This window comes from Apium graveolens, chromosome 8, assembly GCF_009905375.1.
Source record: "Apium graveolens cultivar Ventura chromosome 8, ASM990537v1, whole genome shotgun sequence".
NCBI classification, from domain to species: domain Eukaryota; kingdom Viridiplantae; phylum Streptophyta; class Magnoliopsida; order Apiales; family Apiaceae; genus Apium; species Apium graveolens.
In genome coordinates, this window is record NC_133654.1 from 18,917,976 (window position 1) to 18,935,901 (window position 17,926).

General features: G+C 35.9%; 1 non-coding gene across 1 annotated transcript; it reads right to left on the reverse strand.

Annotated features, from left to right (window-relative positions):
* Positions 1-5,519: 5,519 nt before the first annotated feature.
* Positions 5,520-5,626, reverse strand: LOC141681433 (small nucleolar RNA R71). The gene has a single exon (XR_012558867.1). It is a non-coding gene; the product is annotated as a small nucleolar RNA R71 (small nucleolar RNA).
* Between the last annotated feature and the right edge of the window lie 12,300 nt (positions 5,627-17,926).

A 17,926-nucleotide genomic window follows, 5' to 3' on the forward strand; every position in this document is an offset into this window, starting at 1 on the left:
TCCTTGACTTAAATGGATTTGTAGCAAAAAGACCTATTTTGGAGTGAAAATAGAAGAAAATTTGTATTATTTGGCTATACGAACTGCAAATACTGTTTGGGCCGTATCTAGAGATCCAGAAATCCGTTTTTTGATGATCTTACATTCTATACGAAGCTTGCGAGATTTCACTTAATTCAAAGATGGGACTAAAAGTAACGTCCGACTAAAAGACCCCAGAAATCGGGGAGCAAAAACAACTGCAAATTTTACATTAAATTTTCTACTCCATTATGGAATTCTTTTTGTATAATTATTTGAACATTATAAAAATACTTTTATTATTAAAAATAGGATCAGATATTATTATTAGTGGGAGTTTTTAGTTCTTATTATAGTTTTGTCATTAGTTAGAGAGGGACATACGTACGTTGACACATAGCTAGGTTTTTGGTTTCTTCATCTCTTCCATTGTATGCACTTGGATTTACCTTGGATTCATTGTTCTTCCTTTATACAAAGTTTAAGGTATTTTTTATCTCTTCTTGTTTATTATCGTATATCTTTTATGGCTTTCATCATTGTTCTTGTTACTCTTATTGTTAATATGAGTGAGTAGTCTTATTCTAGGGCTTAAGGGAAGCCATGTTTGCACCATGACAATTCCTTGATTTGTTAGTAGTTTAATGGGTAAAGAGTGATTCTAATTGATATACTTTATTGTTTAATCTATGTAATTGGCCAATATCGTGGATTAATTTTATGCAAATAGGGGTAATATATAGAGAGATTTTACTCCCTAGAGGCACACATACGATTAACAGAATTGAGGATTAGTGCAAGAGCATAATTGGATTTATGAAGGTGTTAATACTTGAGAGAGATTAATCATTACTTTAATTACTCGACCCAATAAATTGTTATACTTATGTGAATATTTTGGTGTAAACATGGTGAACCTACATTGCCCTAGACTTTAGTTATTTGATTTTAACCACATTAAATTTGCATTATTTTGTTAGCTAAAAATTAACAACACTTATTTTAATCCAGAAACAATTTGTAGTAGTTAAATTAAAATCATTGAAACATTCTCTGTAACATCTGGGAAATATTATGTAATTATTTTTATCAATAAATAATTATTATGTGATTATTATGTGAATTTTGGTGAATTATTTGATGATTTATATAAATATTTGGGTGTTGATATCTGATAAAATTAGGATATTTTAATTTTAATTATCCAGAAGTATATATAGATAATTTTGGTATTGTTAAGGTAATTTTTGGATTATTAGATGATTTTATAAGGATTTATAAAATTAATAATGATTATTTTTACGTAATTATAAAATTACTTTTTAGAATTAGAAATCGTCCCGCTCCAACCATTTTGCGTTTTTACAACCCGAAACTCTTCCGAAAACTTCCTTCCTAACCTAATCTGATAATTCTGAACACTTTTCGTGTTTTGACTTTTTCGATCCGGGATACGGTTTGACCTGTACGAGTCCCAACGTAAAATTTTCGATGTGCTAATCATTTTATTGATCGATAAAAATCTGTATTCTCAAAAGGCGAGATATTATTACCTTAGTTTCGTATAAAGTATTTTATAGGAAGCTTTGTTTTGATAATTATCCAAATCTGGTATTAAAATCGCATCGTCTTTATAGTTACTTAACGGCTAAGTAATCTATTTTCGGATCCGATATGTAAATGTAATTATTGAAATACTAAATAAATAAAATAAGCGATGGTACTGTCAGCTATGTGTTGCTGTATTATTAGTTGTGTTAATTGGTTGGGTACGAAGATTAATTGTATGATTAATTATGTAGTTGTATGAATTTATTTTACTTTTAAAATAATTTTATTGAATATTTATTCTCATAAATGTTTAAATTGTTTTTAAAATTATTTTTATGCTTTTATAATTTCAATATTTATTTTTAGAAATTTATAAAATTTAGAAATCAATATTTTATTGATTATTTATCTTGAAATGATTTTCTGATTTCATTTAATGGTAAAATCAGTATTTAATTCCAGAATGCTTCAAAAATCATGAAAATTTTATTTTATTAACTCTTGAGTAATCTGAGAATTTTAAAATTATTTCAGAGATTTTCTGGCTTTTATTTAACCGTGCGTATATTCGTTAAATTGTAAAATACGGGTCTGAATGCGCATTCCAAAAATGATTTTAAAATTATAAATTTTTTATGATAATTAGTTTTAATTATCTCGGGAATTTTAAATTTGTTCTGATAAATTTTCGGATGGAGGTTACCCAAAAATTATTTGTTGAAGTCGATAATTACAGTGCAAATCAGGATATTAGCGAGGAAAAAAATAATAATAAAAAAAACCCCAAATTCATCCCTGCACCCCCCTACCGCATTTTCCCTCGACCTCATCCTCAATCTCTCGTCTCTCTCTTCCCTGTTAATCTCTCGGTTTAATCTCTCATCTAAAGTCTCTCTCCTCAAATCTCTCTCGCGAATTCTTTTCTTCCTTTCTCTGATTCTTGTTTCCAATTTTGGTAAGTTCAACCGGATTCTTTGATTTTTTTTTCGGCTTCTTGTTCTGTTCTTCCCTGTTTCTCTTTTCTCTGGCTTGGTTCCATGGCTTTGTGTGTGTATCTTGTGTGTGTGTATTTCGTGTGTGTGTATCCCGTGTGTGTATGTGTTTCGTGTAGTGTAATTGTGTGTGTATGTGTGTGTGGATTGGTGATTATGGGTGTAGTTGCATGTGTTGCAGCATTGTTGTTGTTGTGGGTTGCCGCCGGTCTAGTTCCGGCAAGGCGACCTCTTCTTGTTTTGGCAGCGCGTAGGCGCGTGTTCTCTGTGTGGCTACCTGATTCGGGTTGCTTAATTCGAAGTAATTCAAATTTAAATTCTGGATTTTTGAAAAAAAATTATTGATTTAATTCTTTTATTTTCTGCTGGATAATAACTTGAATAATTACCGTGAAATAAAATTTATCGTGCGGAAATAATTATTAATTAATTGGTGAGATTTACGTAGGATGTCCGACATGATCGGAAACCCGTAAATTTTACCGCCGTCGGCGATGAGCCTCGGCAACCCGACGGTGGACGATGATGATTAATTCTGAGTCCTAAACTACAAATAAATAAAAATTAATATGTAAAATAAATTTCGAAACAGGAAAAAAAATAATTGATAATTGTATTCGTATTGGTGGTTGGGATTGATGAATTAGTTGTGGATTGGATTGTGTTGCGATTGTTGTTGTGTTTTGACGTCGATTGGATTTCGACGGGTAGGCCTGATAAACAAAAGAAGACGCTGCCAGATTTTCGGGAAATTAATTCTGAAAATACGGGGACGTAACCTATGATTATCAGAGACGTCGAACGAAGAACTATAATTATATTATACATAACCTAATTATATGTTGTGACATGATATTTTATAAATAATCAATTACCTTACTATTTTCAAACCAACGAGTATACGCACTTTCCGAAAACGAACACCGAACCGAGTTTCAAAGATGTGGACCATAATTGCTATGTGTATTTCAATAATACATATAATACGAGTCGGGTTATGAAATCGTATGGGTAGCAGTGATAGTGATATGATGTTAAGCTTAGGCGATTATCTAAATTAGGGTATCTCAACCCTGTAGGTCCTAGTCGGAAGATCCGAGGATTGATATCGGACTAGGAATGGCCTAGTGATCAATCGTCAGACTCATCAAGATTCCAATTGAAGGACATAAAGGATATGATTGTATCCAGAATAGGATAGTGGCTTGACGATAAAGCCGAACGTTCAAGTCGAACCAAAATCAGCAAGTAGTAGTGGTTAAAACTTATTAAGGCAAGTATTCCTTATTTTTCTTTTAAAATACTGCAAATATCTCTTCATTCCTATTCTAAGTTCTGAATAGTTAACTATTTTATATTTCGCTGCAATTACTCTTAATTACACAAGTTTCTTTCATTATTGTTCCTATGTTATCGATTGCTCTCTTGAGCAAATACCCATTCTTTCGGGTTATTTGCGAACCCTGAATTGGGATGTTTTGAAATCAAAATGATTTGACATCAAAATACTCTACGGTCTGGATGGTTATTGTGAGGGCCAGTGATGAGCTGGACCTTATAGGTCGGGGATGGACCGGACCCTTGGGCGATAGTGCCTGTGGTACCCGAATGGATCTATACAGTTGGATATATATCTGCACTGTATCCTGGCTGATCAGCAGGGTATGGGTGCAAACTAGTGTTCAGTCTAATTTATTATTGATCGCTATTAACGGCATTCTCTCTCAAAAAGTTTATGATTCCAAAACCGGATAAAACCCTGATTCAGGAGATGAATCTGGGAATCGCTTGTCACTTTTGGATTTATAATTAAAGGCTGGTAACAGCCAATGTTTATTCGCTCAACTCCTTCAAATAAATAGAATTGTTTAAAATTTTTTAAAGCTTTTGTCTGGAAATTTTCCTTTGAAACTAATGCTTGAAACTCAAATTATATACTTGCTGGGCATTTTTGGCTCACTCTTGCTTTGTAAATTCTTATTTCTTTCAGAAGCAGATAAGGATAAAAATGAATAGCTTTCGTTAGACAGCAGAAGTTAGAGAGATCTCCACTGCGAGGGGACGAAGATGTTAGAAAAATATGACAAGGATGTTAGCATAAAGGTATTTACACTTGTATTGTAGTTGTTGTGAATTGTAGAAGGTTAGATTCTTGTTTCATACCATAACCTGTAAACGATCCGGATTCAAGGGGTTAATTGAATATTCTTTTATTTTATGTAAAGATTGTTTAGTGACACCAAATCTTGACCCCAGATTTGGATTGTTACATTCTCCTTGTGGATATGTCCTGTACTTTCCTGTATTTTCTAACAACAGACACTGTGCACTTGCAGTATTATAATTTATATATAAAGTTTTTGGCGCCGCTTCCGGGGAGACGCCTAGTTTCTATAGATTTTAGTTTGATTGTTTTAGATTATTTTCTTTGTCTCATTTGAGCTTCACTTCTAGTTAAGACATATTTCACTGTCTTTTCTTGTTTTAGTTGTTGATGCCCAGGTCCACAAAAGAAGCAGAAAGTAACTCCTCTTAGTCCGGATTTTGGGATTACTTGTTAACAATACATAGATCAAGTACAAAAAGAAAGGCAACAAAATCTCGGAAATTCAAAGATCTTAATGGCATAACTTCCTATTAAATCTTTAAAGAACTATTCGCAGCCCTCTCCGAGTGGTGTGCCTATTGGCCTTACTATGCCAATTATTGATGCATAAAATTTTGAGATCAAACCGGCGTTGCTTACAATGATCCAACAGAATCAGTTTGCTGGTCTTCCATCTGAAGACCTTACACTTCATCTATAAAGGTTTCAACAACTCTGTTCTACCATCAAACATCGAGGTAAAACTGCAGATCAAAGCTCAAAAATGGTTGAATGATATCAATGTGACTGAGTGGAATGCAATTGCTCCAGCTTTCTTAACCGAGTTTTTCCCTCCGAACATAACTGATAACTTGATTGACAAGATGACGGGTTTCAAACAACAGTATGGAGAGTCTCTTAAAGATGCGTGGGAGAGATTTAAAGATCTTCAACGTGCATGACCTCATCATGGTCTTGAGAAGTGGTTTCTGATTAAACGCTTCTACAATGGTCTTGACCCTGAAATAAAGGGTACAGTTGATAATGATGTAGGTGGTGTATTTCTAGACAATGGAGTTAATAATGCATATACTTTTCTTGCAAATTTAGCTACCCATCACTTCAATAACCCGAGAGCACCTAAGAAGGGGGTAAACTTGAAGTGGAGGCTTATTCTCTCTTATCATCTCAGCTCGTTACGTTAACTCAGGAGATTCATTCTTTGAGGACTTACAATCATCTACTCCTCCTATGAGTATTAATGCATTATCATCCATGGCTCCAATGAATAATCTTGTTTGTGAAGTGTGTGGCATCCAAGGTCACATGTGTAACGAGTGCTCATTCAATTTTTAGAATTCATAAAATTTTTAGATGGAGCAAGCAAATGTTTTTTAGCAGAGGCAGCAGTATAATCCTTACTCCAACTCTTATAATCCTGGTTGGAAAGATCATCTGAATTTCTCATATAGGAACAACAATGCTCAAAATCTTCCTATGCCTAATCGGCAGCAACAATATCAACAATCTTATCAGAGTTCTCAAAAACAACAATATAGGCCTTCTCATGGACCTATGAATCCTCCTGGATTTCAGAATCCTCCTCAAAATTATGCTCCTCGAGCTAGTCAAGCTACACAGCCTGATCAGACAAATGAGATGTTGAAATTACTGATGCAAGAGATTAAAGATATGAAAGTTCATAACAAGATGATGGAAACTCATATTGCACAATTGGCTAGTTCTTCAACTATAAGGCAGACTGGCTCTTTACAATCATAACCACAAAATCCAAAAGAGAATGTGAATCTATTGCTCTTACGAGTGGTCTTACCTATGATGGTCCTTCAATGCCTACTTTTGATGTGAATGATGAGAAAGAGAGAGAAACCATCAAAGATGACAAGGTGGATGATGTTGATCAGACAAACAAGAGTGGAACTGAAGGAAGTAGGAAACCTGAGAACGAGAAGATTGTAAATACGCAACCACCATTTGTGCCTAAGTTGTTGTTCCCTGGCAGGATGAACGGAACAAAGGTAGATCAACAGTTTGGTAAGTTCATGACACTTGTCAAGAATCTTGAGGTAACAGTTCCTTTCACTGATTTAATTTCTCAAGTTCCATCATATGCAAAATTTTTAAAGGATATTTTGACAAAGAAATGATCTTTTGGTGAGGTGGAAATGGTAGCTTTTACTGAAGAGTGCAGTGCTGTTTTACAAAATAAGTCTCCACCTAAACTTAAAGATCCTGGAAGTTTTTCGATCCCTTGTCATTTAGGTGCATTATTTATTTACCAAACTTTATATGACTTAGGCGCTAGCATCTCAGTCATGCCTCTCTCGATTTTTCAAAAATCAAACATGGGTGAGTTGAAATGCACACAAATGACATTGCAAATGGTGGACCGTTCTATAAAATACCCTTTAAGTCTTTTAGAGGATGTACCTGGCAGGGTTGGAAAATTCTATATTTTTGTGGACGTTATAGTGTTGGACATGGAAGAGGATATCCAAATTCTCATTATCTTGGGTAGGCCATTCCTCTATACTGCAGGTGCTATTATTGATATTAAAAGTGGAACTTTAACTTTGAGTGTTGGTGATGATAAAATTACTTTTACTGTAACCTCTGCTCCTAAGTCTCTATGCTTGAGAATACTTGTTGCGAGATTGATGTCACTGATAAAATTGTTCATGATGAGCTACTACAAATTTTTTTGAATGATGCGTTGGCAACAGTTCTGTTAGGAATATGTGTATTTGTTTGATGATAAGTTCAGCAAAACACTTAAGTAGAAATCTAGTGTTTGTAGCCTCAACGGATAAGACCATCTTGGCTATCCGTTGAAGGAGTAGCCTTACTTAGCAATAAGTTTGGTATTGTAGCACATCTCACTCTCTGGTTTCAAGCTGTAATTCTTAGATGTTGTTAGGAGATAATCAGTCATGTTGACTACTAATGGATGTACAAGTAGGAGGGCTAATTGTAAATATTTCATGCCTTGTAATTTTGTATAAGTGAAGAAGTGTCAACGGATATTGAAGACCCTCAACGGATAAGAAACTATGCTTCAACGGATGTCTCTAACGCTTCAACGGATAAGTGCTTCAACGGATAAAGCTTCAACTGCTAGAGCATGAATGGATAAAGCCATCAACAGATGAAAGCTTTAACGGATGCACTGCTAGAGCATCAACGGATAAAGCCATCAACGGATGAAAGCTTCAACGGATGCTCAGTCTCATAGCAGTTGATAGTGACAGTTAACAAAGCTGACAGAGGCACATGGATTGATAGAGATGTGGTAGCCTATTTCAGGAACAGCAGAAAAAGCAGCCATTTTTAGTCTGGTTCATAATGGAAAGTCAACAGATAATTCCATATTACACTGGATAAAAATGGAACTGAAACAAGTGGAGAACTATTGTCTTATTGTACTTTATCTTTGTCTTCACTTGTAAACTTGGTGTTATATAAACCAAGTAGTAGCTAGTAATTAGGTGTGGATTTTCCCTAAGCTGTTTAGAAATATCAAGAGAGAAAATCATCTAGTTTGTACTAGGAAGCAGCTGTGATTTAATTTTGAATCACAGATTTTCTGAAATAACACATCTCTAGTGGAACAACAAATCCACCAGAAAAGTTTTTAAGTTCTTTGTGTTCATTACATTTGTGTTTAAATATATATCTGTCTGCATCAGCTCCAAGCAATTTACACACATTTGATCACTCAAACACTTAGTCTTACAAATTGCTCAAAACTTGAAAAAGTTTTGAGATTTACATTCAACCCCCCTTATGTAAATCTCATTGTTAGTCCACTGGGAATAACAATTGGTATCAGAGCGAGCTCTTAACATACAAAGAGTTTAAACATCTATTCTGCTAACAGCATGAGTAAGAAGGATATTGGTGTAAAGATTCCAATCCTGGAAAGAGATAACTATCATCACTGGAAGGTGAAGATGCATTTACATCTTCTCTCTCAAGATGAAAGCTACATCAACTGCATTGAGAATGGTCCTCACATCCCACACAAGGTGGCCACAGCTGCTACTGCTACAGTTGCTGTTGGACAGTCTATTCCCAAGCCAAAGGCAGAATGGACTGTTGAAGATATTGAAGAGATCCACAAGGACAAGAAAGCCATGAACATTTTGTTTAATGGCCTGGATCAAGATATGTTTGACAATGTCATCAATAGCCAAACTGCTAAGGAAATTTGGGATACTGTGCAGCTTATCTGTGAAGGCACTGAGCAAGTTAGAGAAAACAAAATGCAGCTTCTCATTCAACAATATGAATATTTCCACTTTGAAGAAGGAGAATCATTGAATGATACATTCAACAGATTTCAGAAACTATTGAATGGATTAAAGCTGTATGGAAGAGTGTACCAAGTCAAGGACTCCAATCTAAAATTTCTAAGATCTCTACCAAAGGAATGGAAGCCTATGGCTGTTTCTCTAAGAAATTCTCAAGATTATAAGGACTTCACACTTGAAAGATTATATGGAATTTTGAAGACTTATGAACTTGAGATGGAGCAAGATGAGTTATTGGAAAAGGGAAAGAGAAAAGGAGGATCAGTTGCACTTGTAGCTGACATTGAAAAAGTTGAAGCCAGAAATGAGGAAAAGACAATGCCAAGTCTCAAAATTGGCACAAGCAAATCAGAATCAAGCAAGGGTAAAGAGCAAGTTGCTGAGGATGAAGACAATTCCAGTTAGGATGAATCTGATGATATTGATGAACATCTGGCCTTTCTGTCCAGGAGGTTTGCAAAGATGAAGTTCAGGAAAAACACAAAGTTCACTAAGACAAACAAAAACATGGTGGACAAATCAAAGTTCAAATGTTACAACTGTGGCATTAGTGGACACTTTGCAAGTGAGTGTAGGAAGCCAAATTCTGAGAAAAAGAAATTTGAGCAAGTTGATTACAAAAGGAAGTATTTTGATTTGCTCAAACAAAAGGAAAGAGATATTCTCACTCAAGATGATTGGGCAGCAGATGGGGTAAATGAAGATGATGATGTGGAATATGTCAACCTAGCCCTGATGGCTAATTCTGATGAAAATGAAACTAGTTCATCAAGCAACCAGGTAATTACTACTGATCTCTCTCAGCTTTCTAAACATGAATGCAATGAAGCCATAAATGATATGTCCAATGAATTATATCATTTGCGTGTTTCTCTTAAATCACTAGCTAAAGAAAACACTAGGATCAAAGAAAGTAATATGTTTTTAAGTGATAGGAATGCTGTGTTAGAGAGTCAGGTAATTGAGCTTGAAAAGATTAAACTTAAATGCTTAACTGTCGAGAGTGAACTAGAAGAAGCTGTTAAGAAAGTAGAAATTCTTTCTAAATAGTTAGAAAGTGAGCAAGAGGTAATCAAGGCCTGGAAAACATCTAGGGATGTTGGTGCTCAAATTGCCAAGGTTCAGGGAATTGAATCATTCTGTGAGGATGCCTGGAAGAAAAACAAAAAGAAGTTAGAATTAATTGATGGATTATCAACGGATGTGGAATCAACAGATGATGAAAGTTATCCGTTGAAGGAAGAAAAGGAGCATCCGTTGAAGGCTCATCAATTAAACCAGGCAAGTTCTTTTAAAAATAAAAAGAATGATTCAACTCTCAAGAACTTTATCAAAGAAGGAACTAGCACATCCAGAGATGTCAGTAAGGTGAATATAGGACACATGACTTTAGATCAGTTGAAAGATAGGCTTAAGTTGGTTGAGGATAAGAAGGAAACTAAAAGAAAATCTAAAAGAAATGGGAAGGTAGGGATTAATAAACATAACAATTACACACCTGATAGGTATGCTCCTAGAAAAAGCTGTGTACATTGTAAAAGTGTTAATCACCTATCTGATAATTGCAAATCTGTTAAAAATGCTCCCATGCCTTCAAATCCCTCCATGCCTAACATGTCTATGTCACCTCTGCATGCTATGCCTGTTATGTCTCACCAGAATCCCCATGCACATTTTGCAAACATGCCATACATTAACAATCCTTACTTTACTGCATTTAGTATGCCTCAAATGCCATACAATATGCCTATGTGGAATAACATGTTTGCACAACCTATGCCTTATCAAATTCAATCAAATGTGTTAAATGATTCTGTGACTAACCCTACACTTCAACCAACCATATCTGAGACCAAGGTTGACCCAAAGTTACCTAAGTCAAAAGATGCAGGAGGAATGAAGTCTAGGAAAAAGACTAACAAGGCTGGACCCAAGGAAACTTGGGTACCAAAATCAACTTGATTGATTTTGTTGTGTGCAGGGACAAAGAAGGAATCTATGGTACTTGGACAGTGGTTGTTCAAGACACATGACAGGAGATTTCACCCTGCTCACAGAATTTAAGGAGAGAGCTGGCCCTAGCATAACCTTTGGAGATGACAACAAAGGATTCACTATGGGATATGGCTTGATTTCAAAAGAAAATGTCATCATTGATGAAGTTGCATTGGTTGATGGTCTCAAACACAATTTATTGAGCATCAGTCAACTATGTGACAGAGGGAATACTGTTTCCTTCAATTTTGAAGCCTGTATTGTCACAAGTAAAAAGGACAATAAAGTGGTTCTAACTGGAGTTAGAAAAGGAAATGTGTACTTAGCTGATTTCAACTCTACAGATGCAGAATCCATTACTTGTCTTCTCAGCAAAACAAGTCCAGTTGAAAGTTGGCTATGGCACAAGAAGCTGTCCCATTTGAATTTCAAGACAATGAATGATCTAGTCAAAAAGGACTTAGTTAGAGGAATGCCTCTAGTGGAATTCACAAGGGATGGACTGTGTGATGCTTGTCAGAAAGGAAAGCAAAAGAAAGTATCATTCAGTAAGAAGCTTGAATCTGCAATTGATGAACCACTGCAACTTCTACACATGGATCTTTTTGGACCAGTCAATGTATTGTCAATTTCAAGGAAAAGATACTGCCTAGTGATTGTAGATGATTTCTCAAAGTTTTCATGGGTTTATTTTCTTGGATCAAAGAATGAAGCTAGTGAAATCATCATCAATCATATCAAGCAAGTCAACAATCATCCTGATTTCAAAGTAAGGAATATTAGGAGTGACAATGGAACTGAGTTCAAGAATTCAACCCTGAAGATGTTCTATGGAGTAAATGGGATCATGCATGAGTTCTCAGCTCCAAGAACTCCACAATAAAATGGTGTGGTGGAAAGGAAGAACAGATCACTAATTGAAGCTGCAAGGACAATGCTTGAGGAGTCAAAGCTCCCAACTTATTTTTGGGCTGAGGCTGTTAACTGTGCATGTTACACTCAGAATATTTCTCTAATCAATCAAGCAAAATGCATGACTCCCTATCAATTATTCAAGAGAAGAAAACCAACTTTAAACTTTCTACATGTCTTTGGTTGCAAATGTTACATCTTAAGGAATCAATCTGATCACAAAGGAAAGTTTGATGCAAAAGCTGATGAAGGAATATTTGTTGGTTATTCTGCTGGAAAGTCATATAGGGTCTACAATCTAAGAACCAACATTGTCATGGAATCTGTACATGAAGTGTTTGATGATAAAAAGATTGATGGACTAACAGATGAGGGACATCATGAAGGACTCAAATTTGACAATATTGAGATATATTGTGATGATAGTGAAGATGAGAATGATGAAGAAGGCATCTCAAGAAAAAACCAGAGTCTGCCTTTGGATGATGCACAGAATGCTGCATCCGTTGAAAGTCAAAATTCAGCTTCCGTTGAAAGAAGCAATGCAGCATCCGTTGAAAGACAAAGTGCATCATCCGTTAAGTTCATAACGAAGCATCCGTTGATCACAGTCTGTCAACGGATAATCACTTCACCTCATCAGTTGATAGAACTCCCAATTCCTTTCAAAGGATCAGCAACTCAGGGGGAGTTTCAACAAATCAACATTTTATCTCACATCATGACAATACTGAGGCAACCTCATCAAGGGCTAATCTACCACCTCAAAGGAAATGGACCAAGAATCACCCTTTTGAACTGATCATTGGTGATGCTACATCTAAAGTACAAACTAGAAGGGCTACTCAAGATGAATGTCTGTATAGTAGCTTTCTATCACAGGAGGAACCTAAGCGAGTGGAAGAAGCTCTTTTGGATCCAGATTGGATTTTAGCTATGCAAGAGGAGCTAAACCAATTTGAGAGGAACAAAGTGTGGAAGCTGGTACCCAAGCCAAAGAACAAGAGTTCTATTGACACAAAATGGGTATTCAGAAACAAGATAGATGAAAATGGAATTGTCATAAGGAATAAAGCCAGATTGGTTGCCAAAGGCTATTCTCAACAAGAGGGAATAGATTTTGATGAAACATTTGCTCCAGTTGCAAGACTTGAAGCCATCAGAATTTTTCTAGCCTATGCAGCTAATGCCAATTTCAAAGTCTATCAGATGGATGTCAAGAGTGCATTTCTAAATGGGGAATTGGAGGAAGAAATTTATGTAAGCCAACCTCCAGGTTTTGAAGATCCAAATTTTCCAGACAATGTGTATTATTTGTTGAAAGCACTCTATGGACTAAAGCAAGCACCTAGAGCCTGGTATGAGACTTTATCAAAGTTCCTTCTAGATAATCACTTCACAAGAGGTACTGTTGACAAAACTCTCTTCTTTAGAAATGTTAATGGCTCTAAGATACTTGTACAAATTTATGTAGATGATATTATTTGGATCTACAGATGATAAACTTTGTAAAAAGTTTGCTAAATTAATGCAAAGTAAATATTAAATGAGCATGATGGGAGAGCTAACTTACTTTCTTGGTTTACAAGTTAAACAAGTTAGTGGTGGAATTTTCATTAGTCAAACTAAATATATTTATGATCTTTTAAAGATGTTTGACTTAATGGATTGTTCACCTGCAAAAACTCCCATGGCCACTGCCACCAAGCTTGAATTAAACAAGGCTGAAAAGTCTGTGGATATTACAAGTTATAGAGGCATGGTTGGCTCACTTTTATATTTAACTGCCAGTAGACCTGATATTATGTTTTCTACATGTCTCTGTGCTAGATTTCAAGCTGACCCTAAAGAATCTCACTTAGTGGCTATTAAAAGAATTTTCAGATATCTCAAAGGGACTCCAAATCTAGGAATTTGGTACCCTAGAGAGTCTGATTTTGATCTTATTGGCTACTCAGATGCAGATTATGCAGGTTGCAAATTAGACAGGAAAAGCACAACAGGCACCTGTCAATTTCTAGGAAACAAGCTTGTATCATGGTTCAGCAAGAAGCAGAATTCCGTTTCCACATCAACAGCTGAAGTTGAATACATTGCAGCTGGTAGTTGCTGTGCACAAATACTGTGGATGAGGAATCAGTTATTTGACTATGGTATAACTGTTGAAAAAATTCCAATATTTTGTGACAACACAAGTGTCATTGCCATTACTGAAAATCCAGTGCAGCACTCAAGAACCAAGCACATTGATATCAAGTACCACTTCATTAGGGAACATGTGATGAAAGGTACAGTGGAACTTCATTTTATTCCAAGTGAAAAGCAGATTGCAGACATATTTACCAAGCCACTTGATGAATCAACATTCACAAGATTAGTAAGTGAGTTACGTATGCTTAACTATTCATAATCTATGTCATCTATGCAATCTGTCTTGTAGCCTGAAATGAATTTGTTGCAAGAACAAAGTTGGCTTTAATCAAGACTTATCCTATCAACGGATATTCCCTATCCGTTGAAAGCCAAAATTGTTCTATCAACGGATATTCATTATCCGTTGAAAGACAAATACATTTCTGGTAATTTTATCCTTCAACGGATAAAATAGTGTTGTTCATCAACGGATAACTATTTACCTTATCCGTTGATGTGTCACGTTAGTGAGTCACAGCCGTTGATTCTTTTACTCAACCGTTGATACAGATATACAGTGTTGTATGTATTTGTATTTACGGTAGTTTTCAGAATTTCTACAGTTTCATTTATTCCTGAACGGCTTTCACTTACTTAAAAGTATCATTTAATTATTTTAATTTGTGTTTTAATTCAAGAAAGTATAAAAGCCCAATTGAATTCTTATTTTCACTTTACGCTTTCTTGCAATTATCATTCTCTTTCTCTCTCAATTCTCAAGTTCTTCTCTGCAACCTCTACTCACAAAAATGGCACCAGTAGTCAAAATTATGTCTCAAACAGGATTTGTTTATGAAAAGAATAATTTCATAGTCTTAGTTGAAAAGAAGGAAGCCCATTCTGATTATCACAAGATGATGGACTTCATCAAGAACTGCAAACTGAGCTATGCAATGCGGGAAGCCCCAACCATCTACTGTGAAGTGATTGAGGAGATTTGGACAACTGCAGAGTTCAACTCCACAGATATGACTATTGCCTTCTCTCTCAAAGGTAAGGACTATTGCATTAATTGTGATGATTTACAATCTTGCTTTAAGTTGCCTGAGAATAATGCCATGACACCACGCACTGATAAAGATGTCTCTGCTATGCTAGATTCCATAGGCTATGCTTTTGATTCTTCTAGTTTAGGTAGTATTAGAAGGAAAGGCCTTAGGAAAGAATGGAGTTTTCTTGGAGATGCCTTTATTAAGGTTTTCTCTGGGAAGATTAGCAATTTTGATGCTATCACTTCATCTCTTGTTAATATGCTCTATATGCTAGTTTCTGATAGGTACTTTAATTTTAGCAACTGTGTTATGCTAGAATTAGGTTCCAGATTAGGTAACAAAGCTAATAGACCACATAACATCTACTTTGCTAGATTCTTTATGTTATTGGCTAACCATGTTGCTGAAGGTTTGGTTATATCCAATGAGAATAATAAACTCAAATGCTGGGCACAAGAGAAAAGGGTCCTTGCAGACCTTTTGAGAATGAACCTCAACAGCCAGGTGCCATTGGTATACTTACCAATCATGAATGCACCACAGGTAAGTGAGGTAAATGTTTCTATAACTCCTACTATTTCCAACCCCAATGTTTCTTTGCCTTCAAGTGTGGTTATGGAACATGTGTCATTGTCCAAACAGGCTCCTACCAAAGCCACCAAATCTAAAATCTCCAAAGTCAAGTCAAAGAAACCTACCTCTGTTGTTTCTCAAAAGACAACAGTTGTAACAACTACCATAAACCCTGAAGGGAGTGAACAGGGTGTGAGTGGTGAGGGGAGGGGTGAACATCAAAAAGCCCCCCAGGATAAGGTGGGAGAGGTGAGTGGTACCCATTCCAGCCAAGCCACAGTCTCTCAAAAGACTGTAGTGGTTCAAAAGGAGTCCAGCACATCCCTAGTTGTATCCTCCCAAAAGGATGTAACTATTGAAAATAGTCCCCATCCAGGGACACAGAACAAAAGAGGGAGGGACACTGCATCTACACATTCACCAATTCAAGCCTTTTCAAGGAAGAAGAAGGCCAAAACCCTAGTTTCCACAAAAGGGACACACACAGCACAGATACACCCACCAGTATCTGTGCCTTCTCAAATTCAGCTTGATGTGATTCCAGCAAATGTGGAATCACAGCCCCATTCTCTCAATATAGACACACACCATTCCTCAAACTCTCCTACACCCTCTCTGGATGTGGATATGATATTCACATCAATTCCTGATTCTCTGTTAGATATATTTGATAATGTCATGGCTAATATGTTTTATGTTTAGATTTCAGATCTTATTTGAACAGAACAAATCAGTACTTAACTGATCAGTACTTATACTGGAAGTCAGAACTTAAGGGATATCAGTACTTATGTTATCAGGAGATAGATATCAGAACTTAAGTGCTGAAGGACGATCAGATAAGGACAGTAGCTGATTAAAGTTAAGAAGATCAAGATAAACATAAGAAGAGATATGCATGAAGAAGGAATTCTGTGAAGAATGGAATACTTGGAATAGAAGATATCTGATTGATATATTTTAGGAAGCAGAATTATATTCCATATCAATTAGTGAATATCTTGTAACTGTGTAGTATATAAACACAGAAATAGAGTTTACACTAGAAGTGTTATCATTATCGAGAATATTATTTAATATAACTCTAGTAGCTCTCGTGATATTTTTGGTCATCACTGAGAGATAACAGTTCCAGATTGTAACAGAGTTTATTGTTTAAATAAAGTTTGTTTTCTGTTACATAAGTTCTTGAAGTTTGATTTGATTGTAATAAACACTGTATTCACCCCCTCTACAGTGAAAGTGTGACCTAACAAGTGGTATCAGAGCTATCTGTTAACACACATACAGTTAAAGATCCAAACACAATCATGTCTGACACAGAAACTCCAACTAAGCCTACCAAAACTGAGGAATCATCAAAGACATCAACTCAGAGTCGATATGAGACTATCAGAGTTCCCATATTGAGACCATCTGAATATCCCATATGGAAGGTAAGGATGACCATGTTTCTGGAAGCAACAGATCCAGAATACCTTGATAGAATCAGGGAAGGGCCTCACAAACCTACCAAGCTCGCTGTTGTAGTTCCAGGTGAAGCAGCAATGACCGTACCAAAGGAAAAGAATGATTACACTGCTGAAGATATAGCATCTATTGCTAAGGATGCCAAGGTACGTCACTTATTGCATAGTGCCATTGATAATGTAATGTCAAACAGGGTAATCAACTGCAAGACTGCTAAGGAGATATGGGATGCACTAGAGACAAGGTGTCAAGGAACTGAAACAGTTAAGAAGAACAGGAAGACAATACTCACTCAAGAGTATGAACACTTTGACTCTAGGACTAATGAGTCATTGACTGATGTATATGATAGATTTGTCAAACTCTTGAATGACTTGTCATTAGTAAATAAGGAGTATGATCTTGAAGATACAAACCTCAAATTCCTGTTAGCTCTTCCTGAATGTTGGGATTTGAAGGCAACAACAATAAGAGACAACTACAATCTTGATGAAACAACTCTTGATGAAATCTATGGAATGCTCAAGACTCATGAACTTGAGATGGAACAAAGAAGCAAGAGGAAAGGAGGAAAGTCAAGAACGGTTGCTCTCAAGGCTGAAGAGGAATCCCCCAAACCATCTTCCTCAAAGAAAGACAAGGGTAAAGCTCTTATCATAAAATCTGATACTGAGTCATCAAGTTCTGAGAGTGATGATGACTCAGATTCTGAAAGCCTGCCTGAAACTGATGCTGATGAGGAGATGATGAAGCTGTGTGCTCTTATGGTGAAAGGAATCACAAAGATTGCATACAGGAAGTTCAGGAAGG